General features: G+C 43.0%; 1 protein-coding gene across 1 annotated transcript in view; it reads right to left on the bottom strand.

Annotated features, from left to right (window-relative positions):
* The window catches only part of LOC119168138 (epoxide hydrolase 4-like), a 245,877-nt gene that overhangs the window by 156,499 nt on the left and 63,087 nt on the right, over positions 1–26,291 (bottom strand). The gene's annotated exons all lie outside the window — the stretch shown is intronic.

The raw sequence follows: 26,291 nt of genomic DNA, 5'->3' as shown, positions 1-26,291 counted from the left end.
CAGTTCTATATAATATGGGGCAATTCTCTATTTTAAATCGAACTGAAAAATTTCGGCAGATCCCACGTACACTCTAAAGAAAAAGGGTGTTTAAAGGGTGAGTGGTTCTTCCTTTTGGGGACTAATTTGTTTGCCACAACCATTAATCTCTTTAAGGACTAACGGCACTGGGTCTAACAGTTAGTCTCCTAAAGGGACTAACACTTAGTCCTCACATTTACGCCTTAGCGAGTAACCGTTAGTTCCACAGTTCACCCCAAAAGACTAACATTCAGTCCTTACATTCGCACCTTATAGAGCAACTGTTAATACCCACATTTACACCTTACCGGGCAACCGTTAGCCCTCATAGTTGCACCTTGCGGGACGAATGGTTGATCCGCTAAAATACTGCAATCGGATGAACTTTTTGTCTCCAGTTCAAACATTGTTTTTTGTTTATTTTCCGCCAGGCCTAGCACTTTTTTCGCCTGTTTTTCTGCGCAGCGAGCAACGAATTGCGCAGAAAGCAATCCTCAAAAAAGTAGTGAGCCACCAATGTGTGACTGCTTTCACAGTCACAGCAACAACAAAAGACGAAAGTGAGACAACGAACTGTTTTATTTTTCTATATGCACATGAAGTTTCCCCATTCTTTTAAGTGAATTCATGGTGAAGTATACAAGTCCAGTCTCGTTGTCAAATCTTGTTCACTCCTTGGGGAGCTCCTCTGACTGAAGCGATAAATGACAGGCATTGCAGACGCCAGCGCACGCAGCCTTCTGCCTATTGTGTTCCCACAGCTGCACGTACAATTATATAGTAAAAATAGTTAGGCACACGTCACAGAAGATGAAGACGCACGCATATGACAAGTACGTGCACGATAATATAAAAACAATTGTTAAAATATGACCTACAAATAACTTTACCTTCACATCTCGCGCAGGCCTTCTGAAGCTGCTCTGACGAAATAAATGGATTACGCGCACCGCAGATGCCAGCACACAGTCTTCAGCATGGTGTGTGCCCACGACTGCACAATAAGTATGTAAAATAGTGAGTCACACGTGACAGAGGATGAATACAAATGCATATGAGAAATACGTGCAAGGTGAAATGAAAATATATGTGAGATATGACATGTTAATAATTTCACCGTGATGTCACACATCGTCAAAGACTCATTTCGATCTCCGTAGCGCAACAACTTAGGAGCGGCAGCAGGAATCACAACTCCGCGAACCACCGTGCCGCTAACAAGTCGGTGAGTCCTAAGCGGGTGACGTCGTTCAGCTCAAGCAAGCGAACGCGAGACCAAACACGGCACTGAACGTGAACTGTCTGCCGCCAGCGAACTTCGAACAGGAGAGCGAGCGTACGCTAGGCCGCTGCCACGAACAGCGCCACGAGCTGGATTGAACCTAGCGCCGAAGAAGTCGACTGTCATGCGGCCCTTTTTCACAAACTCGTGCAAGTGCAGCGTGCAAACGCGAGTCCGCCGCCGCGGCCAACGGACTGCGCCGAGCTGCTTGCGACTGACTGACGGGGAAGCCAACTGTAATGGCGACCAATTTTCAGTGAGCTCCGACGCCAGCCAAAGCCCCGCCAGCCCGTGCTGGTTCACTTACAGCGCGCGACATACTACAACCAAGCCCTTTACGAGAACCCGCAACGCGTTTTCGACGACTCCCAACACAGCGACGAGTTCTCAGCCCAATATCGTCAGCATGGAGCTCATCGCGGCTGCGAAGATAGGCGAGCACTCGATGAGCGAGCGTGCGGGAGGCCGACGGCAATGGTGGCCAATTTCGAGGCGGTCGCAAAGCACAGGCGAACTGCAGACGCCGAAGCTGAACTTCGCGTTGTATTTCGTGCGTGCGATATACACCACGACCAAGCACGTTGCCGGCAAGCGCCATCCGTATCACACACGCGACAAGTAGAGTAGAATACAGAATGACAACCTACTTGCCTTAGATTCCAGCGCTCTTTTCTGCCCTGAGTCGGACGGAAGTATATATCCGATAAGCCTGTTCTTCTCGGCTGCCATATTGGCCTTCCTAATTGTCACTGTCGTGTGTTGGTCGTAACTATCTTGAAGCCAGAGATATACAGCACGGCGTGGTGACCTGTCGAGGCTTGCTCCAGACATTATAGCTGCAGCGAAACGCTAAAGCAGCAGCCCACGCCCATGCAGGCGTACACACAAGCACCACGTCGTAGTTCCCAGGTCATCGAATCAAGGCGGCCGTGGTCGAGCACTCCGAGCGCGACGCTACGCAACCGCCACCGGCAAAATACGAGGAAAGACTGAGCCAGCAGAGGAGGAGAAGTACATGTGTTCTGTGGAGAAGGAGGATTGCTCACCTTGGCAACGCTTTTCGCGCTACCTGCAATGCCCGGGCGGTTCATCCCTAGTGGAGACTAAGTGGGCTCGATTCGCACGCTTCCCTCTGTGGTTGTTCTTCGTCGGTCTATTCGTTCATCGCGCACGCCTATTGGCCTCCATTACTCCTTTTTTGGGTAATTTTGCCTTAGAGTGTACCGGGGAATCAACGTTTTGGGAAGCATGCGGAGGGAAGGTGATGCGTTGCATTTTTTCATTGAGTGACATGTCATGAAATGACGCTAAACATATGGACCATGTTGCACGCACAGACAATATGTTGAAGAGCTGCAGATGTTCATGAAACCAGTTGTTTGCACTTGAGCAATGATTCTAACTGGGGCATGCGTTTTAGCACCACCAGAAACTGATATGAAGCGACGATGCTCGTGAGGGTGCTGGCCTTGCACACTGCTACATAAATCAACTCCGGCGCATGGCAACTAACCACAATTGACTTTAACCCGACGTGACGGCTGTATCAACGGAGTACATATGTAATGTTTTTAAAATTTACAACGCAGCACTGCAATCAGTATTGACGTTTCAAGAGTATTAGCATCTATTTGTAAATTATTTCCGAAACTTGGCGTAGCTCTGTGATACAATGCTTCATTGCCACGCGGAATGCTCGATTGCAGCTGGGACCCTGTCATTTATTCTTTGCATTCGTCGGATCGACACAACCGATGTCCGGTATTTCATAACGCTTGCGCTATAAAACTGCCCATGTGTGCTCTCATCCATCAAGGGTAGATACTACGTGCCAATCAGCTGCGCATACCAGCGGCACATATACACCCGTCAGTATGTGCCACTGTCTGGTGGGAAGAGTTTGATGACGTACGTGACGGGATTGTGACATCATTCACGTCGCAGCGCATCATATTCGTTAAACCATGCTAATTTTGGTTCACGCCAAGAAGACTACGAGAGCATTCAAGGTAAGCGGCTAGATAGATAGATAGATAGATAGATAGATAGATAGATAGATAGATAGATAGATAGATAGATAGATAGATAGATAGATAGATAGATAGATAGATAGATAGATAGATAGATAGATAGATAGATAGATAGATAGATAGATAGATAGATAGATAGATAGATAGATAGATAGATAGATAGATAGATAGATAGATAGATAGATAGATAGATAGATAGATAGATAGATAGATAGATAGATAGATAGATAGATAGATAGATAGATAGATAGATAGATAGATAGATAGATAGATAGATAGATAGATAGATAGATAGATAGATAGATAGATAGGATGAAAGTCGCCGAAGTTCGCAAAGAAATTCATCGCATTTAAAAGGCAGTCTATAATAAAAAAATAGCCAAATACGCCAACTATCTCCGTCAAATTGAGCCACATTGAATAAACCAGTACTGCCCCAATATTTGTGACTGAAATAACCAACATGGCCTCACCTGAAATGCTTCGCTTGTGTCGTAGATGCCTTGACATCGTGTTCGCGTTCCACAATTAGGTTTTCTATGGCGTATTGACCATTACTAAAGGGCACAATGTTTAATAACGAAACTCGGCTATGAAAAATATTAGGGTGACTTTTCTACTTCTTTTCGCCTCTTAGAGACCATTTTCACGTTTAGCGCTACAGTATTATGTCTTTCGAGTGCTCCAACACGTTATATTTGAAAGAAGCAACGCACGAAATGAAGGTATTGGATATCTGTCTGTTTCCTGAAGAAGTGGTCCGAAACGATATGACACAAAATGAAGTAGTACAGTGTGCAATACATTTAATAGACGCCAAGGAGAAGAAAACACGGTCAAGAAAAGGGCACATTTTCAAGGAAGGATCAATCGCTCTTCACGTAAAGTTCTTGCCATTACGCCCATTCACATCATTTCAGACCTATTAAATGCGGAGCATTTCTTCTATCTATCTATCTATCTATCTATCTATCTATCTATCTATCTATCTATCTATCTATCTATCTATCTATCTATCTATCTATCTATCTATCTATCTAGCCGCCTATGACTTTGAGCTCTCCTGGCCGTTTCCATAATTGGATATATACCAACATTGGTGTGGCATAACATGACTGCATGATGAGCGTAACTGACTAGTCATAACATGTAAATGATGACACGGATGTCACAAATGTCCCGATTTGCATGTCATGGTCTTGCTGCTCTTGCGGTGGCTTCGTTCACATGACATACTCCAAAACTGGTAGGTTATGAACATGATTGCACGGCTAACATAAGCGATAGGCCCTAATGTGAAAATCATGGCATGCAAGCCATGATAGTTATGACTACACGCCATACGCTGCTGGTGATTTCGTGGTCATTTCGCAATCTTCACATATAGCAAAGTTGGTATTAATTAACGTGAATTTACGACGGAATTAAATGACGTGTCCAAACATTATAATCTTGATATACATGTCACGTAAAACATGACTACATGCTACGCTCATAGCGCGCTCTTGGCCGTTTAGCTAGATTCACGTATACCAAGTTTCGCTTTATGTGACGCGAATGAATGACGAAGGTATATAACTCGTGCAAACATGAAAGCCATGTACGGATAATATACATGGCTACCACTGCTGGTGCCAGTATTGCAAAGGTTAGTGGTGTTGCCGTTACGCGACTATTTGTGGGCAATGCAGCACCAGCCCCGACATGCTGCCTGAGTGCATCTTCTTGGTGCAGCTCCCGGACCTTGTCGCTGGCCTTGCTGATGGTGCCTCCCTCGTGGGAACACTAGTTCCGGCGCACATGTTACGTTCACTGGTGGTTTGCTGTAGGATGGTCCCGTCACTGAGGCGCAATATCGGCTTGGTTCTTTGGCATACTTTTTTGCCGCTTCCAGGATTATGTGCACACCAGTGGGATCTCCAGTCATCGCAGCTCCGCTAAGTGATGCCACCACGTCGGTTACTTCATGGATCATCTGCATGAAAGCTCCGTCGTTCGCATATCGCGGCAGTGGGCAATGCAGCAGCAGCAGCAGCCTCGACTCGTTGCCTAAATGCATCTTCTTGTTTGTAGAGGGGGGGAGGGGGGGGTTTGTGTTAACACTTTTTCACGCTCGACAGGTTACCTCGACAAGTTGCATTGTATTCGGTCTCATGATCGATTCCTGTTACTGCTCTGTTGCCCACCCGGTTATTCACGTATTTCTCTTCTGTGAAACTTTTCCTGTGCCGTTGACTGCTTCAGTCACCTACTTCTGAGTGGGGAGGCTGACCTGGCCCGAAGAAAATGGCGCCTTTTAAAACGAGCACACTTGGTAAATCGCATGTAGCGTCCCTTAGCCCTCTCGAGTCATACGCAGAGCTGACAGTGTTTAGTTGCGATAACCATTCTCTTGTGAAAGTTCTTTCTAATTCAGTTGCATGCCAAAAAAAACTCATCACATTTCATATCCCAAAATAAAAAATTACTATGAAGACACGCTTAGGTGCCTTGGAATTAAGTGTTACTGCTCTTGAAAACACATGTTCTAAAGCTCTAACTGAGCAAGAATCCAAGCAACTGATTTGCTATCCGGTTTTCCTAAAACGTGCAGTGGCTGATGCTTCATTTCGTTTCATTTTATGATTTATGTGTTTTTACAGAAAGAGAAGCAAGAGCTAAAGGCCATCTGGCCTGACAGAAGCTCTTACTCCTTTGCGTATTCGGCATGCATACACATGGTTTTGAATGCATGCACAACAATTAGGCATCAGCATGCACATAAATTAATGCTACAGAGGAAATAAAGTTTCACATAGTACAAGTACCTCCACACAACAAAAAAGTATACAAACACTTTACGAAACAATACAATGAAACAATTGATGTAAATAAAGAAAACATGAAAACACTTTATGAAAAGAAACTTATCATGAAAAACACTGCATTAAAACATATCATTCGAGAAATTTGAGATAAAGTCCTTCATGCATAAAATAGTGAAGATTGGAACTGCAATAAAAACAGTGATAAAAACTTGTAATAAATGTGTATAAAATGGTATTTATAGGTTATCGTATAATGTAATAGAAGATTTTCACATATTGTTTGAAATTGGGTGCGCGAAAGTCTATGGCATTCCCCACAATGTTTAATAGCTGGGGCAATAGATATTGTAGGTCCTCACTTCCGTTTTTTGTTCACTTGATCGGTGGCATTTTTGTTTGGTGGCGTAACTGATGCCTGGGAGATGAAATTTGTATACTACTAACATGGAATCTGCTCTTTTATGAGCAATAGTAATCTACATCATTAAATTTTATTTGCAATTTCATTTGCTTTCATAAATGAATGTTTTGCAAAAACTTGTGTGTGGGTAAGACTCGTGGTCTACCATGGCAGTTTTTGAAAGTTTATATATTACCTTTTTTGTAGCTATATTAATTGGTCCTAATTTTTTGCAGTTGTTGTTTCCCAAACCAATGCACTATAACTAAGGTCTGAGTATAAAAGAATGTAGTACATTGTTTTTTTTAGTAGTAGTGCTATAAGAATACTTATTTCATATAGAGAGCCTACTATTTTGCTAAGGTCACTTCTGAGCTTATTCGAATGATTGTCCTAGAGAGCGTTTCTTGAAACCAAACACACGAAAACTTTTGCATTGCTACTCGTTCTATCTACTTTCCTTTGAATAAAACAGTAATATTAGGAGGCATTGGCGTATTGCTTTAAATACTTCATATTTAGTTTTTATACTATTTAATTGAAGTTTGTTTAAGTTCGGTCATTCGCACAATAGATCTAAATAATTGTTCATTTATTTTTCAACCTGTTTTAGGGATGTGCTTGTAAAGAAAAGATTAGTTTATTCCGCATACATGACTTTTTTCGGTGTAGGTGAATTGCTTGGAAAGAAATTCTCTATATGGTAAATAATACCGGTGCAAGTATAGCTCCCGGCGGTACACCAGTTTGTATTTGAAGATGTGGAGAGGTCACCTGATTAAAAGAAACATACTGAAAACGATCCGTTAAATGGCTTCACATGAGTTTTATTGTTGTACTACGTATCCCACAGGTATGAAGTTTTCATAACCGCATTTCATAATTCGCACTGTGAAATGCTTTAGTCAAGTTCAAGAATAAACCAACCGTGTATAAACGACTTTCAAGTATTTGTAATATTTCGAGTTTTTCTTTGAGGAGTGCGTTCTCACACGATTTATTTTTCTGAAACCCATTATTCAATATCCTAAATATAGCATACTTCTTTAGAAATGCTTCTAGTCAAGAGTTTACAACAGCCTCTAAAAGTTTTCAGAAGAATGGTAGTATTGATATCGGTCATAAATTGTTCACGGAGTGGTCCGCACCCTTTTTGTGAATCGAGGAGACTCAGGCTACTTCAAGTTTGCTCGGGAAAATTCCGTACTCAAATATTCTATTGATAATATGCGCTACAACTATATATATGACATCCGATACATATTCCATGGCAGAGGCTAGCATACCGTCAGAACCATCAGCCGCAATGCGCCAAAGACTACCGACTATCTTTTCAACTTCACTCTGTGTCGTAGGAAATAACAATAGAGAATTGGGCAAATATTTTCTTATAGTTGGTAGTCTTAGATATTCTGGATTTTCAAAGGTAGAGGTATTACAGCGTTGAACAAAGTGAGCATTTAGGGCAGTGACTGCTTCGTCGTCTGTAAGAGTGCCACTTACCAAAAATAGTCGTACGTCTTCACAAGTAACATTTCTTTCTGACAACTTTTGAGTTTCTAGTCAAATTTTTAGTGAATATATATACATATATATATATATATATATATATATATATATATATATATATATATATATATATATATATATATATATATATATATATATATATATGGCACAACGAGAGCGTTGTCAACAAGGATAAATATATTTATTTCCCTACAGTTTCGGGAGGGGTCCTCCCTTCATCAGGGGATGAGTTAACTCATCTCCTGATGAAGGGAGGACCCGAAACTGTTGGGAAATAAATATATTTATCCTTGTTGACAACACTCCCGTTGTGCCATATCCCATACCTTCACGATGACTAACTGGCCCATTGAATTATTACTCCCACTATATATATATATATATATATATATATATATATATATATATATATATATACAAAGAAACTTTATAGGTATTTTTCCTTTGCTTTTCTTAGCTCTGAATGCGTGGTACATGAAAGTGTGGTACATTAATTTTTTGCCATTTGTTGAGAAAAGCATTGCGTTAACTTACGTTTCCAAATTTTATAGGACGTTTTACAACAGCATGTTGTGCGAAGGCGTTATCTTATGCAGCGATCAGTTGGTCAAGGAAGAAATTATGTGCATTATTTGGACCACTTTCAAGAATTTCCGATTTCCAAAGTATTTCACTAAAAAGTGAGCAAAATTGGGCTAGTGTTGTTTCATCTATGCGGAGATAGGAACATCTGTTAGATTGAATTTATTATAGCAGAGAAGGAAACAGAAAATGGGGAGATGATCACTTATTTCAACAAGAAGGACACTGGCAGTCACAGAAGGAACATGAACATTTAGAATGCAAGTGTCGATTAGGGTAGCTCTAGACGCAGTGACTTGTGTTGGCAGGGTTATAATATTTGAACATGCGTAAGAGTACATCATATATCAACTGCTTTATTTTCTTGTGGTTCAATTGTTGGCCATTATAACACTGTTGGTATCGCCTATTATGGTGAATATTTTGCCTGTTTTGCTAAGATAAAATAGAAATTTATTCATATAAGAAAAAAACTTTGTTTCCACAAGGTGGTCTGTAAACTACTGAAATAAATACCGTTTCGAGACTAATGGTGAGAGATTCACTGTGATGATTACTTGGCCAAAAATTTGAAATTATTTCTGAGTTCAGATTATTTCGTACATAAGCAGCTAAGCCACCTCCCCGAGCTTATGTGTGGTTCAGTCCGTGATGTTTGTAGTTATCAAGCAAGAAGGGGTAATTGTTATCAGAAAGCCGTTTTTCAGAAAAAAGAAGCACGTGAAGATTAGTTTCGGTCTCTTGAAGCAATTCTTAATTCTATTTCGCGTAGTTTTTAAAGTCTGAGTGTTTAAATGAAGTATTGATATATGTTTTTCAAGATTGACAGATATACAAACGAAACATAATAATCACAGACACATTCATCGATTGAAGTCATGACAATTCTCAGCAACAACAATATTTTCAAAGGAATAAGATTAGGTCACTATCTTGCTAATGTCATCAGTGTTGAAAATAGGCAGGACAGGAGATGTTTCATTCCGTGTCGTCATTACTTTTCCTCCAGTAGTCTACACATATTTCCGGCCAACCTCACCCTTCTTTTGTTTCACAGCACTTAATAGCTGCTTGCTCTGCCTAGTCAAGTGCTCATTGATGAACACTAGACAATTTTCGTCAAAACAAAGCATTCTGGTATCAGTTTTTATCTTTCGCGCTTTATCAAATTAACCGTTCCTCTTGATGTGACGCATCAAGAGGAACGGTTTGTAAGCGCTGAAATTGAAAATCTTGAAAATCGTTCATGATTGAACAATATAATTATTCATGGTATGCCGGAAGATAAAGACGACAATTGTGACACTCTGTATTCGAAGGTAGGCAACGTGTTCAATATAGTTGCCGCTGACAGTCCACGTGTTGAACGTTTTCATAGGTTAGGCAGAGCACGCCCTGGACGCCATCGGCCTGTCATTTTGAAATTGTTAGATTTCAATGACAAGGTGCAGTCCCAAAAATATTATAAATTGAAAAATTTGGCTTCAAGCTGTCTGAAGATTTCTCTTCTAAAATACGTGTGGTACGTAAAACGCTATGGGACGGTTTCGCTGAGCATCGAATCAACGAATCTGATGTTAGAATGAGGTTTGATTATTTATTTATCGATAGTGTTCACTATAAATGGCACAGCACCTAAAGTAGTCTAATAAGTGTGCGTGGCTGCGATTCCAATGCTCGATTAATCAATGCATCATCTTCAAGACCCTGGCCATCTCATCCACTCACAAATACTTTTCAGTTTCTGAACGTTAATGCCAGAAGCATTACAAACGAACTTACGCAATTTTTCACTAGTCTCTTCTCTTCATGTTCTCCTCATGGTACTTCCATCACAAAATCATGGTTTCATGGCTATATTGCTCTTCGGTGTGATAGCGAGAATTGAAAAAGAAGTAGTGTAGCCTTCTTTTTACGCTCAGATTTAACATTTGTGGCCTTAACTGCATAGTCCCCCTGGAGTTGAATCTGTTTGGTGCAACCTTGTCATGAACAAGAATACTTTATTTATGTAGTTTATGGCGCCTTCCTGATAGTCCTAGTGATATGTTTGGTTATATTTCACATTTATTTTACAAGTATTGCCTCGACAGTACAATTTTAATACTTCTAGGCAACTTCAACGCTCCCGATATTCACTAGCCGTCGCTTACAAATTCCGGCTCTAGTACCCCTGACTGCACAGATTTAGTTTCTTTTGCGTTGTAACATGATCAATAGTGGTAGTGCATGAAAACACTCGACAGAACCCCATTTTTTGAATTAGTGTTTATGAGTGAGATTCTAGCTCAATTAGGTTTCGGATAATAAGTCTTAGAAGGTACTCCAGATCACAATGCAATTTTTGTGCAATATAACGGTCCTACCCCGCTTGAACTTTTCAATTAAACTAAATATCGTGATTTCTCTAAGGCTGATGACACGTATGTCACTGACACCCTGGCAAAAACTTTGATTAGATTGTGTGGACTAGTACTAAGTGTCATGTTGATGTTCTTGTTGAATAATTTGGCTTACTAGTAAGCTCATACATCAGTCGTTACCTTCCATTGAAAACTAAAAAGATAAAAAAGAAGCTCCCTTGGGTTAACCGGCATATTTTGCGCCTATCACGACATGTTCGTAGACTATGCAAATCTAAACAATCTAATTCTGAGGTTCGTGCCTATTTCGAACAAGCTAAAGATGAGCTTCACACTATTACTAAAATGCTAAAAATTTCTACTTTTCAGTTCAATGTTTTCCTGTACATCTGTATCTCCTAGCACTACTGGCAGTATCTGTTTTAGGATTATTGATTCTATAAAAATGACCTTGTTGTTATTTAAAATACCTTCAATTCATACTTCCAATTCGTTTTCACCCTCGATAATTTTGTAGTTCCAGAGTTTAGTATTGTTTTTCAGTCTCATAAGCTAGAAGGTATCACAATAGGTGGTGATGGTGTCCGAGACCTAAATATAAATCTCGATACTGAAAAGATTGCTGGTTTTGACGGTATTCTGATTTCCTTTATAGTACGTTATTTTTTCTGGACAGCATAATATCTTAACCATATTTTTCAGAAATCCTTACAATCTGGTGTAGTACCACGCTCTTGAAAATGAGCCAAGGTACTTTTCTTGCATAACAGAGGCGATAAACAACATCTCTCTAAGCAAAGACCAATCTTCTTTACACCTTTTTCTTGCAAGACGTTAGAAGACATCACTCATAAACACAGAATCAAATTCCTCGATTCTAACAAAGTCCTATAATCAGATCAGCATGCTTTCCATCGCGGTTACAGCACTGTAACACGCTAGTCGATTTCATGCGTCACTTTTCTTATAATTTAGATCAAGGCAATCAAATAGATGCCATCTTTATGATTTCGACAAATACTTTGATTCCGTGATCCATTCTAAGCTTCCGTTAGAGTTAAACGTCATTCTCAAAAACTCTCGTATTGCTTCCTGGATTGCCACTTTTTTATGCGCACTCACTATTTCTCTCTTTCAACTCGACAGAATCATCTCCCATTGATGTCACCTCCGGCGTTCCACCGGGATCCGTGATAGGTACTTTATTAATTTCACTATTCATAAATGACTTACCTGATAGCACGACATCTAACATAGGACTCTGCACAGATGATTGTGTTTTCTATGAAACTATTCATTCCATCGATGACCATTACTTTCTCGCTGAATCACTCTTGTCTTTTAGCGAGTGGTGTGAAGAGTGGCAAATGAACATAAGTTGTACTAAAACAGGGGTGATGTCTTTAGCCAATCGGCGTAACTCTTTCCGCTCTGAATATTCTCTACGTGGCACATACTTAACCAAGTTTCTAATTAAAAATACTTCAGCGTAATTTTAACCGAGAACCTCATTTTGGCAAACCACACCGATTACGTTTGCAGAAGAACTCTAAAAATGTGTTTACCGTCGCCGCATCCTAATTAGCGCCCCTCGTGACACCAAACGCCTTTAATATAAATCACTTGTTCACCCGTTTTTGACTATGCTTCTGTGGTCTGGTTCCCCTACAATCACTGTGAAATAATTTCACTAGAATATTGAATGAATATCTATTCGCTTCATTTCGGGTAACTACAGTCACATGTTCTCACCGACCTTAGCTCTTTAGTCATTCAACATTCTATCACAACTCTCATGATACCAGAATGAACTTTTATGCACAATGATTAACTCCTCCTCTGGCATTTATGACGTTCACCGCATCCCATTTTCCAATGAAGGTTGTTGATTGATATCTGGGGTTTAACGTCCCAAAACCACCATATGATTATGAGAGACGCCGTAGTGGAGGGCTCCGGAAATTTCGACCACCTGGGGTTCTTTAACGTGCACCCAAATCTGAGCACACGGGCCTACAACATTTCCGCCTCCATCGGAAATGCAGCCGCCGCAGCCGGGATTTGAACCCCCGCCCTGCGGGTCAGCAGCCGAGTACCTTAGCCACTAGACCACCGCGGCGGGGCCCAATGAAGGTTGTACTTGCCGTTCTTATGCTCTAAACCTGACGACTTTCTCGGCGCGTGCCCCACCGAGGTGGTCTAGTGGCTAAGGTACTGAGCTGCTGACCTGCAGATCGCGGAATCGAATCCCGGCTACGGCGACGGGGTCATTTCCGATGGAGGCGCAAATGTTGTAGGCCCATGTGCTCACATTTGGATGCACGTTAAAGAACCCCAGGTGGTCCAAATTTCTGGATCCCTGCACTACGGCGTCTTTCATAGTTATATGGTGGTTTTGAGACATTAAACTTTACATATCAATCAATCGATTTCTCTGCGCGTACTAATTCTTTTAAATACATCTTTTACACGTGCGTTAGCGCTTTCGACTTCCCTTCCTCGTAGCGTTCGTGGTTTGCCACCTAAAGACTTTATTGTTGCAATTGATGAGCATATTCCTGAAGTATAATCAGCTTCTTTTTCGGTATTGATTTCTTACGAGTGTCCTTGCTTTCCCATTTGTGTTACTTTCTTGAATTTTTTGATGCTTCTAGTGTTGTAAAATACCCCATGCCTACTATAGTGCTGTACAGGACTGCTGTATGTTTTTTAAATGAATAAACGAATGACACATTACCTATATTTAACCCACGAGCAATACTAAAGCGAAATTACATCTGTAGTCCGTAAAACAAAAAAAACATAAAGAACTGTAAACTGCATGCTTGCATCTTGCTCAAATACCCGAGTGCGCATGACATTTCTGCTTTTATTGACTGTGTACTACGTTCGCGGGCCTCGTGACAATGTGCTGATCTTAAAGTTCATATCAACCTTTGTCACTCGTGCTTCGCATATAATCGATTCTCACTCTACATGAGATATTCACTATTTTTACAAGCTAATTCGTGCCCAAATAAAATGTAGCCCTCATATGAGCCAAATAGAAACTTTAATCGTCCATACCGACAATAGGGCTATGTGAACTTTACCCACAATATAGATTTCTGGTAATTAGGAGAGAGGAACATGCTGGCGAAAAGTTGCTTGGGCAGGCCTCACCATATATTCTGTAGCAAAAAAAGTAAGTTTTCTCAGTTTCAGTTAAAATAAATTTGTCTCTTTTAGAAAAAGAAAACACGTCGTATTAAAGGGATCTAAACACAAAGGGACAACGCAGCGACAATGGTGGTCACTGCGCGATGATGAGCCTCTTGCTTGCGTTAACACAAGCAATGGCCACTACACCTGCTTACTACGTCATGAACTTCGTAGGAGGGCTTATAGGCGGGGTAGTTTGTGTATATTCCATTATGTCATAAAACTCCACAAAGTAGCATATCGTGTGAACTAGGAACGCTCTCTAAATGGCACCATTTCACCATTTACGTCAATATGATTCGAAGACTCAGCCATACAATTGCGCGCTTTTGGCAAGGTTCAATTCCCTTTTGGTAAGGTTTTTAGTAATATACTTCTATTTGGGAGGATGAATGATGTCCTGCCCATCCCTTGGTCTGTTGGCTTCATAAGTTGTATTAACAAAGAAACGAGTGCCCCGAACAATCAATTTATTTTAGAGCTAGCATGCTCTAAGAGCAATACGATAGGCAAATGATAGCTTCATCTCGACTTGTAAAGATGTTTACTGAGCTCACCGAACAACCGGGTTGTTGCTCGAAAAGCATGTAGGCAGAACAATGAGATACTGCTCGAACGCCGATCTCATGCCTCTTCGCGTGGTTTTCAGTTTAGCCCGTTGATATCGACGTATTTCATTTTTCATTAAAATTACCCCGTCTGAAAAGATGCAGCCATCTCAGCGATCTAACAAGTGTGATAAAGTGGCTTGATGTGGGGCTTCAGGTGGTCTGATATCGCGCCGATACCAACGACGCTCGCTCGTTGGCGTAAATTTTACTGTTTATAGATACACAGACACCAGTGGGTATCTATAAACAGGGAAATTTTGTCCGTGCAAACTGTTAAAGATGGTGTTCCCCAAGGCAGCATATTGGGTCACCTTTTGTTCATTATATTTATAAACGATATTGTACATGTTGACCCTTCAGCCCAATACGAAATTAACGCAGATGATACAAGCTTATTTTTTTCAGGTACGAATGTTAGTAATCTAGTAAATACTGCTAGCTCAACGTTACAAAAGATATACAGCTGAACCCTTGAATATTATTTAGTTATAAATTGCCTCAGAACAAAAGCTGTTCTTTTTCGTGACAAATCTCCCCTCAATGAAACCACTGAAGCCTACAATCTCATGTTAAATAGCAGCATAATCAAATTTTCTTCCACCGCGAAGTCTTTGGGCATTGTTTTCTATGAACACATGAAATGGGATTATCACACGGAATTTTTATACAATAAGCTTTGCAAAGTCTTGGGTGTCTTGAAAAAATGTCAGGGTTTATTGACAGTTCCTCAAAAACTTCTGATATTTAATGCGCTCTTTACATCACATCTGAGAGTCTGCAACCTAATTTGGAGTAATGGAACAAAGCAATCTATTAGTAATCTTATTATCTCACAAAAAAGTCGCTACAATCTGTTGCTAACCTTCCTTTTAATGCCCATACTGCACAATAATTTGCTAAATACAAAATAATCAAATTATATCAGCTCTACGAATATTCTTTAGCAGTCTCTTTTAGATCTGATACCATAAAAGGTCGCGGCTATATACGTAGTTTAGCTAACTTGCAATTAAATCCTTCAACGCGCCTAAACCAACACTCTGAATATTTGCATGTGCCAAGACCGCGCACAAAATATGGTTTTCAGACAATGAGTTATTGCTTGCCGAATATACTAAATAAATTAGGAATTAATTATTGAAGATGTTCGTATGCAGTCTAATATTTTTATTTTAACTATGCTTTATTAAATTGTGTGTAGTATTACTTTTTGTTTGATTACTTCTTCCGATGTATGCAAAGAAAAACCACGTCTAGACGGGACTAGCAGCGCTGCGATGACAGTTTTCCTTTTAAATGTGCCCACTTTGACAATTACGATGCCTAGTGATTCTGAAGCGGTGCGGGGATCTTCCTGAAAAGTTTTAGTTTTACTGGTGAGGTGTCCTGAAGCAGTGCGGCATAAAGGAGCCGAAACGCGCTGCTTTATCTGACTTTTTTTTTCTGAAACGTTCCCCTGCGCACTGAGAAGGCCGCTTCCTTTCAAAACGCTGGAATGTTCGACGGCGCACGTGTAAATGCCGACCCGTTTCATTGTTTGTCAGTTGATCGACGACCGACGCTCTGGTCGCCGCTATCAGTGGCAGTGTGGTCACTGCATTCTGATTTTTCGTTTACCGGCCACAAGTTCAGCCAAATAAACTGCTTTATTTTCAACACTGCCTTTGTCAGCGTCCCGACCACGTGGCATCTGGTGGGGGCGCTGTCTCTTTCATGGACGTCCCCATGAAGCCGTTAACCCAGTCCACGTCACGGAAAAAACACTAACATCCCCCACGAGCAGCCAATTAGCCGTAGGCAACAAGGTCTACCACCGGAGTACGGGCGTCTAGCCGACAAGACCGAGAAAACCAAGACCATGACCTCTATTGTGGGAGCAATTAAAGCCGCTGCTCCTCAGCCCGCGACCTAGCCGCAACCCCCCTAGAGCCGCCGACTTACTATGGATCGCCAAGATTCCAGAACCTGGCTGGAGATATTTGAAAAGATCTCAGAATTTAAAAGCCGGAACTACGAGGACTAGCTGCCTCTTGTGTATTTCTGCCTGGAGGACGCAGCAAAGACGTGGATAATAGGAAATCCACCATAACGACGTGGCACATCTTTCGAACCAGCTTACTTCCTGCGTCTGCAAGCGTCGTCCGAAAAGAAAAAGATGCTGCTTTGCTGGAAAGTCGGGTGCCGCTTTCGAGCGAAAACGTCACAATCTTTGTGGAAGAGATGATTCGTCAGTTCCTTCACGTTGGTGCTGATCCCACGAATGAGAAGAAGGGTACGTTTACTCATGCTACCTCATCACTTGACTGATGTGAAGCCCACCCAAAAGAGTTCAACGGTTTTTCTTGCTGGCTACAACCTGGTATACACGTCGGCAGCCGCCGTAAGACAAGCCGCGAGCAAAAGGAGCCAGATCCTAAAGAAACCTGGCCGATTCCACGCATTCTGAGAACCAACGTCATGCGAAGCAGCCATCAAGGAATTAATATCGTTGTGCATAACATGTATGTCGTGATTTACTTGTTAGCACCTGGCATTTATCTTCATCACAGTTACGACACAAAAGCGTTTTTTCTGTGTAGTCAAACTGGTGAGCTGAGAGCAAGCGCATCATGAGCAGGGCGTATCAACCGCATTGCACAGGACATGCATGTCATGATTTTTATGTTAACACCTGTCTGTTATGTTCATCATACAATCAAGTCACGCAAAACCAAATGTGGTGCATATCAAGCTAGTGACACTCATACCACTGTAACGGTGCCGCAAGGTAAGACGAACGCACCCGTGCACGCTTACAAAACATCCGTGAGTGTACCATGAGCATTGCATGCGTCAGGTTGCATATGACATGTCATAACTTTTGTATTGCTTATTGTCATTTGTGTTTCCCTTATGTGCACGTTATGCAGTTTCAAATCTTGGAGTTTATCAAGCTAGCGATACTGTTTGTGCACCATGAGCTTGGCATGTATATGATGTGTATGACATGCACGTCATGAATAATTCAATATTACTACAAATGATTTATGTTAACCATGAGAAAACAAAACGTCTCATAATGCCAATTTTCGCATATGTCAACTGAGGGATACCACTGCAGCAACACCCCAGCCATGATGCGAAAACCCATACCATTCATTACAATAAGTGTAAGCTACAATTTTCATTATATGACTAATAATTTCACTGTTCGTTCTACAGGCATGTTATGCAATGCCCTTTTTGTTGTAGATCCAACTAACGCTCCGGTCTGCAGAGCGAAGCATCGTAGGCGGCTAAATAGAGAAATGGACAGATAAGCTTAGTCAGCGAACTTCGCTAAAAAATACGCTTCATTTAAAAGTATGACTAGAAACCCATATGGTGCTACTTCATGGCGCTTTCTAACAGTTTTGTTGATTTTTGGCAATACTCTTAAGCCTTATATTTTGCAAACTTCTCTAGAGGCAGAAATATTTTCGATTTTATTAATACTATTATCTGAAGTCGTAACACGTGCTCTGACAATGAGTTCCTAGAGGAGTCCATGCATTCGCTTCTTGACTTCCCCTTAAAGCCGAATTTTCCGGAATGTCGAGCGACGTATGTGTTTATCAAGTTACCCATCTTCTTGTAATCTTTGAACAGGCTGGACAAATGCCCGAAAAAGCCCAAAGCCTGTTCAAGGCAAGGGGAAAAGTTCATGTGAAAATTGTCGTTTTGAATCGTATAAGAAAGTGAAACTCAATTGCTGATCCTGTTTGGCGGACTTATGTCATGCTGCCGAACAAACCTTGGCTGATCAAGAGTACTCCCGGTATTCTGCATCCTGAAGAAACTTAGCATAAACTCTCTCAGTTTTTTCGCTTGTAAGAGGGGGAAAATGATATGAACTTATACAGAAAACCGCAACAAATTGATGGAGAGCAACATTGAAGTAAATTGTACATATCAGGCACAAGTTGTGAAAACCCTAATGCAAATATTGAGGCCCTCGTCAGCATATTTCGTGCTTGATAGATAGATAAATATGTAGGCTTTAACATCCCAAAACCACAATAAGATTATGAGAGCCACTGTAGTGGAGGAGTCCGGAAACTTCGACCTCCTGGGGTTCTTTAGCCGGCACCCAAATCTGAGTACACGGGCCTACAACATTTTCGTCTCCGTCGTAAACGCAGCCGCCGCAGCCGGGATTCAAACCCGCGACCTGCAGATGCATATTTCATACATCGTATTTATTTTTGTCATGCTAAAACTCATTCATTGATTAATTGATCTCATCGCATACATCTTACTAGCAACGGCCATGAGCTGAATTGCTTGATCCCTTCGATATAGCGCTATTAGCCGCGAGTAGAAGGTACTATGCGCTGGAGGATCTTGTTATTTGGACTTCATACAGAACATGCTGGGGACGGTGACGACAAAGAGCCGTCGAGACTCTTTGCATGATTGCTATCGCAATAAAAATGTCAGGTTCGAACGCATACGAAAAAAGACTTATACCTTAAGAGAGAGTGGTCTAGCCGACGTGCTAAGGTACAAAATTTTTAGTAATCTTAGTTGTGTGTTTCTAATGTGGAGCTGGTAAAGTACGTTTTAAGCCTAGTGTAAACAATCTCCCTAGCTCGACTTCCTAATTATTACTCACCAAGGTGCTCTCATTTACAAGCGTTCCCTTTAGGTGTGCTTAGTCTTCCTGTATCGTGAAGATCTCCCATTTAGATGATCGCCAAAAACATCATTCATCTATGGCGGTAAAGTTGGATCGGATTCATACTTTTAAACGTATTGCTCCTTTAACCAAGTGGAAAATGATAGAGTAACCACACTAAGTGTTTCTCAAGACAGCTGTAGCTTAAGCAGTAGTACTTCAAAGAGGTAATGAACAACCTTATTTCACGGGTATAAAACTCAGCGTGGTCTTCAAGGGTGAGGAGACAGACTTCGTGCGCCCGGTAGTGCTGTACAGTTGAACCTCTATTTATTGAAGTCACCAGGGTTCATGAATTACTTCGTTAAATAAGAACTTCATAAAATTGAAAAGGGAGTTTTTAGATGTACGCGCCTTTAACTGTCAGCTGCACACTTTTTAAGTGCACATGCCACCCCTAATGCGTGCTTTCAATATCCGCTTCCCACTATCGACTTGCGACCTCACCAGCATGTTTTCGCCATTTGGTAGAAGTGACCCACAGCGTGCACAGACATGCGCAGTCGCTCGTTTTATAAGAATCAAAAACGAATGCCTACACTAACCCAATTGCACCATCTTGCTAGAAAGCGCAGCCACTATTACAAAGAACACACAACACAAGCGCTTAACTTCAACTAAACGTTTATTGCCAACGTCCGAGTTTATAAAGGAGGTGAAAACAGAAAAAAGAATAAAAAATGGTAGACAACAAAAAGCACACGTACCAGTCACGTACATTAATATCCGTTATTGTATATCACACCATCCCAAAAAACATAGTTCTTTCCGCATGAGCGCGATAGAGGGTGCACTAACACAATCAAAATCATCGCGTGTCAATTGCACCGCTCCAACACTGGGAGCATACTTCGAGACATAAGAGACAGAATAAATACAAACCTTTTCTGTGCAACTTTTTTGTAATGCGAATCATTTTTTGAGCGAACTTCGGTGAGTTGCGAGCGTATCTATCTATAGCCGTTTACGTTTGGGTGCTCTCGTGGTCACCCCCTTAACTTGGCTTGAACCAAAATTACCATGGCATGGTAAAATGGTTCGAAGAATATGATGCACTGGTGAATACATGAATAATGTCTCAATCCCGTCGCATACGCCGCCAAACACTTCCCGCCAGAGAGTGGCACATACTCATGGGCGAATATGTCCTGCTGGTGCACGGGTATATGCCACAGGCGATGGACACTTATTATCTTAACAGGAATGACGAGAAAACACATGGGCAATTTTAACACATGAGCGTTAAGCAAATCCCTACATCGGTAGCGTCGACCCAATGAAGGCATATTATTGTTGAGATACGAAAGGCGAGACGGTGGCGATAAGGCCGTGCCATGTTTGCAGCTGTAAGGACATAGCGAAGCGCTATCACCTACCGCATCCAGCCAGGTTAAGCAGCTAAGCCCTTGTAGCGTAGCGCTAGTGGCGGTCAGCCGGCTTGAGAAAAAAGAATACAAGTGCCTGCGGCTTGTGGCGCTTGGTACCTAGAACATTGGTGTGCTTCCGGCTAGTTGGACGCCGCTGTCACTGCTATTTTTCGGCAGCTCACTTCCTGCCTGAGTCGTCTTTTCATTAAACCAGCACCGACGGCACGTCTACGTCAGACGCTGTCACGTCGCCACAGAATAAACGTGAGTGTTTAGAAAAATTGGTCCTGTATCAGCATGTTTTACTGCAAACGTCGTCACAAGACGATAGTTTTCCGTGTGGATAGAGTGAACAAAACGTTTATTTGATGTTCTGCGCGAGAAAATTCGTGAATTGTATTCTGGAGGCACTGCGTTAAAGTGTCTTGATCCGTGCAGCGAAGGCGAATGAGCGCAACGAGGAACGTTACACACGAGCGCCACCTGGCAGTTATCTTCGAAAATGAAAGAAGGCGTGAGCGCCCGTGCAGAAAGATGCGTGCCTGTCTCGGAGACGATAAGGAGTAGAACTCAAAGCGACGGGCAGGTGCCACCACCGTGTCGTCTTAGCAAAGCGTTGGAAACACTTGCCTTATTTGAGCATCGCGTTGCACTGTCAGTGCAGAGTGATAAACGCTATGGTCCTGAGAACTGCTTGTGTGTGCCTTCTCTAGTATAAAGGCACACATAAAAAACATTGACGTGTTGTTATGGTGCCACAGATATGCACAATTTTTGCTTTTTAATTGGTGATCGCACAAGCATGAATGCTTAAACTTGAGCTATATTGGTGAGCGCTGCGGATGGGGTTGGCCGTTTGAGGTATCGTTTGGTGGCTTCAGGAATATCGTTACCGTGAACAAACAGACTAATGTACAGACAGACAGACAGACCGACAGACAGACAGACAGACAGACAGACAGACAGACAGACAGACAGACAGACAGACAGACCAAAATTTTTGTGTCGAAGGTCTCCAAAAAAGACAATAGTCTTTAAAACCTAACATAGGCAGCGTTGACCCCGACGAATGCAAATAATAAACTTCAGGGTCCCAGTAGAAATCGAATCCAAGCATTCTGCGTGGCAGGCAAGCATTCTACCAGAGTTACGCCAGGTGTCGGAACTACTTTTCAAATAGACGCTAATCTTTGCGAAACATCAATAGTGGTTGCAGTGCTGCCTACCCACTTTTACAAACATTACATATGTACTCCTTTGGTACAGACGTCACGTCGAGTTAACGTTAATTGTATTTAGGTGCCATGCGCTGTAGTTGATTAATTTAGCAGTGTCCAGGGCTAGCATCTTCGGAAGCATCAGTGATTCATATCAGCATTGGTGTTGCTAGTACACATGTTCCAGGTGACATTGTCACGCAAGTACAAACAACTGGCTATATAAACATCTGCAACTTTTCAACACATGTCTGTGCGTGCAACATTTGTACATACTGTGGGCATTATTTATGCGCTTCTTCTCACATATGCATTATCATAATCAACCTCATTCGTCTGGGTCTCTGTCCTCATCTTTATTGGGTGTCACAACAATTCATAAGATGTGTGCGCGCTCTGTCCTAGACTGCGCGTTTACCTTTGGGCTGAATAAACGCTGTCTCAACCCAGATGTCATACGCGTTGGAGGTGGGTTTTTGGTCTTCGGTTCTCTCCCACTTCGCTCGGCTCCCTGGAGCTGCGTCCAGGCCGCCATTTGCCCCACTATCCGGCAGAATATCACAAAACGAGCCTGCCGGCACTGCTGCTATACCTCCCCCACCATCTTCAGCCGCGCCTCGCATTTAGAGACACAGCCACCAGCGTGATCTTCCTCTCTTTGCTGGTCTTCGTGGGGAAGACATAGAGGACTGGCTTGATGAGTACAGCTACGTGAGTGTTGCTGATTGCTGAGAGGATAGCGCCAAGCCTCATTACGTCTTTTTCTACTTGACCGGTGTGGTAAAGACATTTTACTTTAACCACATCCTCGACATAACCAACTGGGCGACCTTCGATCAGCAGTTTTGTCATGTTTTGGCGCACCGACAGTTCAGTCCGCAGTTGTAGAGAACCCTTGACACTCGCCAACATTTCGGTGAGTCGTACACGTCGTACATTGAGAACGCGCTTGCGCTCTACCGGTGTGCCAATAAATCTATACCGGACTTCGACAAAGTACGCCACATTTTGAAGGGTATATATAGGCCCTGTTGCCTTCAATGCCCTCGTTGCTCAGAACCCAGCTACCATCGCCAACGTCGTCACGACATGACAGCGCCTCGATATTCTGGCCTCAGTTCGTCTACAACCAGTCATTGGCAAACATTATTACACGACAAAAAGACCTCTCCGTGACCTCATAAAAGACTTAATACGTGAAGAGTTGCAAAACATAGGTTTCTCATCTCCTTCCACATGTTCTCCACAGTCTACTGAAGCGGGATTATGCGACACTATCATGGAGGAACTGACATCTATGAACTCTTCGGCTCACGTCCAGTCACCCCCGTCTCGGCCCATACAAACAAACGCGCAAGTCGCTGCCACGCCTCCCAGTGAAGTAAACATGACGCTGACGCTACCATCGTACGCGTTGGTCGCGGCCGCTTCTTTCCTCAAACTTCGTTCGGTCCCGCCTGACCCTTCCCCTGCACACTTGAGCGCACTCTTTCAGGTACTCCCCTGCTTTCTACTCTTCCCTCTTGCGCTCATCTCGCGCAGTTTTCTATTACTGCGGGTACCGTGCCCATGTCCTTTCTTTCCGCAAGCGCCAGCAAGACAAGCGCCGCGTTTACGACATGCGTGAACGAGATACTTCTTACTATAAAGGTCAATGCGATTCATCACCTTCACACCGGTCTCCATCTCGGCCCGCATCGAGTGCACCACAGAACTACCGGAACTCAAGACGCCATTCACTTTCACCCTTTCCCCACTCCCCCCCCCCCCCCACTTCGGCCTGCCTCATTCGTCACTGCCAGTCATTCGGAAAAATAAGTGACACAGTTTCTGAGGGGAAAACTGCATTCCAAAATAGGACTGATATTCCTTCATCAGGCCCACGCAACATTATTTCGGTGGTAGTAGAAGGAGCGTACATGAATGCTCTGGTGGACATGGGTGCAGCACTTTATGTTATGCGATTTGATTTAGGCTGACGTCTGAAGAAAGTGATGACCCCTTACGATGGACCCACATTGGTTGCTGCCCAGTAGTATACCATTCGCCCTTCTGCTTTCTGTACAGCCCATGTTTTTATTTACGGTATTCTGCATCCCATTCAGTTCGCTGTCCTGATTGACTGCTCTCCCCAATTAATTTAGGATGGGATTTATTTTTCTGCCTCCGCGGCTATTTGCTCTGGCCAACGCGTCATCCACCTCACCGAACAGACTACACGCTCAACGACGACACCCAGAGGCCACTTCGTTTGACAGCTGCGGAAGATACCGAATTACCACGAGGTCAAGAGCGAACTGTAACTATTACCTCCAAAGACATCGAGCATGGTGACGTCTTGGTCTCACCATTATTTAGTTGCATCAATAAAGACATTATTCTCGCTTCCTGTGTAGTTTGTTTTCTCAATTGTTCCACACTTGTCACCGCCGTGAGTGCAACATCCGAAAAAATTTTACTTCCTCAAAACACCATGGTAGCCTGCGTGACGGATCCCGAGCCAGCGAGCGTCGTGCCACTTTATGCCGTCTCCTCCAACGACCACCCTAGCGGTGAGCCTCTTTCTTCTTCCGCCTTTACTGCAGCCATTAGCGACGACTTGACACCTTCAGAGGCGCAGCAGCTGCTTGCTTTGTAAAAGTACCACGCAAGTTCTTTCGATGCTTACTTGTTGACGTTGGGCCGCACTACTACTCAACGCATCGAATCCACACAGTCGGAACATCTGTTTCACGCCGTCGGCCCTACCGCATGTCTCTTGCTGTGAAGAAAATTATCGAAGAAAACGTAGCTGACTTGCTCAAACGAGAGGTGATTCGCCCCTCATCTAACCCTTGGTCGTCGTCTGTGGTTCTGGTTCGTAAGAAGGATGGGTCTGTGGGCTTTTGAGTCAATTACGGGGCGCTCAAAAAGATCACACGCAAAAATCTGTACCCAATGCCTCGCATTGACGATTACCTTGATTCGCTACAAGGCGCGAAATACTTTAACAGCCTCGACCTGCGTTCTGAATACGGGAAAATTCCTATGCCCGAAGAGGATAAAAATAAAACGACATTCTCAAGGCCCGACGGGCTACACGAATTTAACGTTATGCCTTTCGGGCTGTACAACGCACCCGCTACATTTGAGCGCATGATCGATAACGTGTTGCGCAGCCTAAAATGGAAGACCTGCTTCTGCTACTTGGACGACATCGTCGTTTTTTGTAAACGTTTCCTCAGAACCTGCAACGTTTGAATGGCGTTCTGACGTGCCTTGCCGCCTCAGGGCTCCCACTCAATACCAACAAATGCCGTTTCGCGATAACAGCCATCAAGATTCTGGGCAATGTCGTGACGAAAGATGGAATTCAGCCGGATACGGAAAAAATTGCTGCGGTGCTTCGCTTTGCGCACCCCGGAAGGCCAAAGGAGTTGCAAAGTTTTCTTTGTCTCGCCTCCTACTTTCGTCGTTTTATACTGCACTGCGCATCAAAGCGGCTCCACTGCACCAGCTTCTTGCTTCCGACGTGCCCTTTCTGTGGTCGCAAGAATGTCAAACGGCATTCGACAAGTTAAAGTGTGCCCTCACGTCCGAACCTGTACTCCATTACTTTGATGAGGCTGCATTGACCATCCCACACACGGACGCCTGCGGCCGCGTTATCGGTGCGGTTCTGCTCAATCGCGACACCTCTTCTCAAGATAGAGTAGTTGCATATGCCAATAGAGTACTAACCACGACCGAGAAGAACTACGTTATAACTGAGCACGAGTGCTTGGCTGTGGTCTGGTGAGTACAAAGGTTCCGTCATAATCTCCATGGCTGTCATTGCACGATGGTTACGGACCACCACGCCCTATGCTGGCTTTCCACGCTGAAGAACGTGTCTGGACGCTTGGGTTGGTGAATTTTACGTTTACAGGAGTATGACTCCGATATTATTTACAAGTCTGGTAGAAAACACCAAGACGCCAATGCCCTTTCACGCTGCCCGCAACCACATACTCAGCTCAGCATCGGTCATAGTTCGGCCATCACTTCTACCGCAGCGCCCGCACTCGCCTCATAGACCAGCTATTCTCGGACGACAAATGCACATTTCACTCCTGCCAGTTGTCTGATCCGTACTGTAGGCGTATTATGGACCAGCTCTCAAGAGCTTGCTATCCACCTAAAGCGCGGCATCCTCGGCAACTCTT

Source organism: Rhipicephalus microplus, chromosome 6, assembly GCF_043290135.1.
Source record: "Rhipicephalus microplus isolate Deutch F79 chromosome 6, USDA_Rmic, whole genome shotgun sequence".
Classification (NCBI taxonomy): Eukaryota; Metazoa; Arthropoda; class Arachnida; order Ixodida; family Ixodidae; genus Rhipicephalus; species Rhipicephalus microplus.
This window is presented reverse-complemented; position numbering and strand designations above follow the sequence as displayed.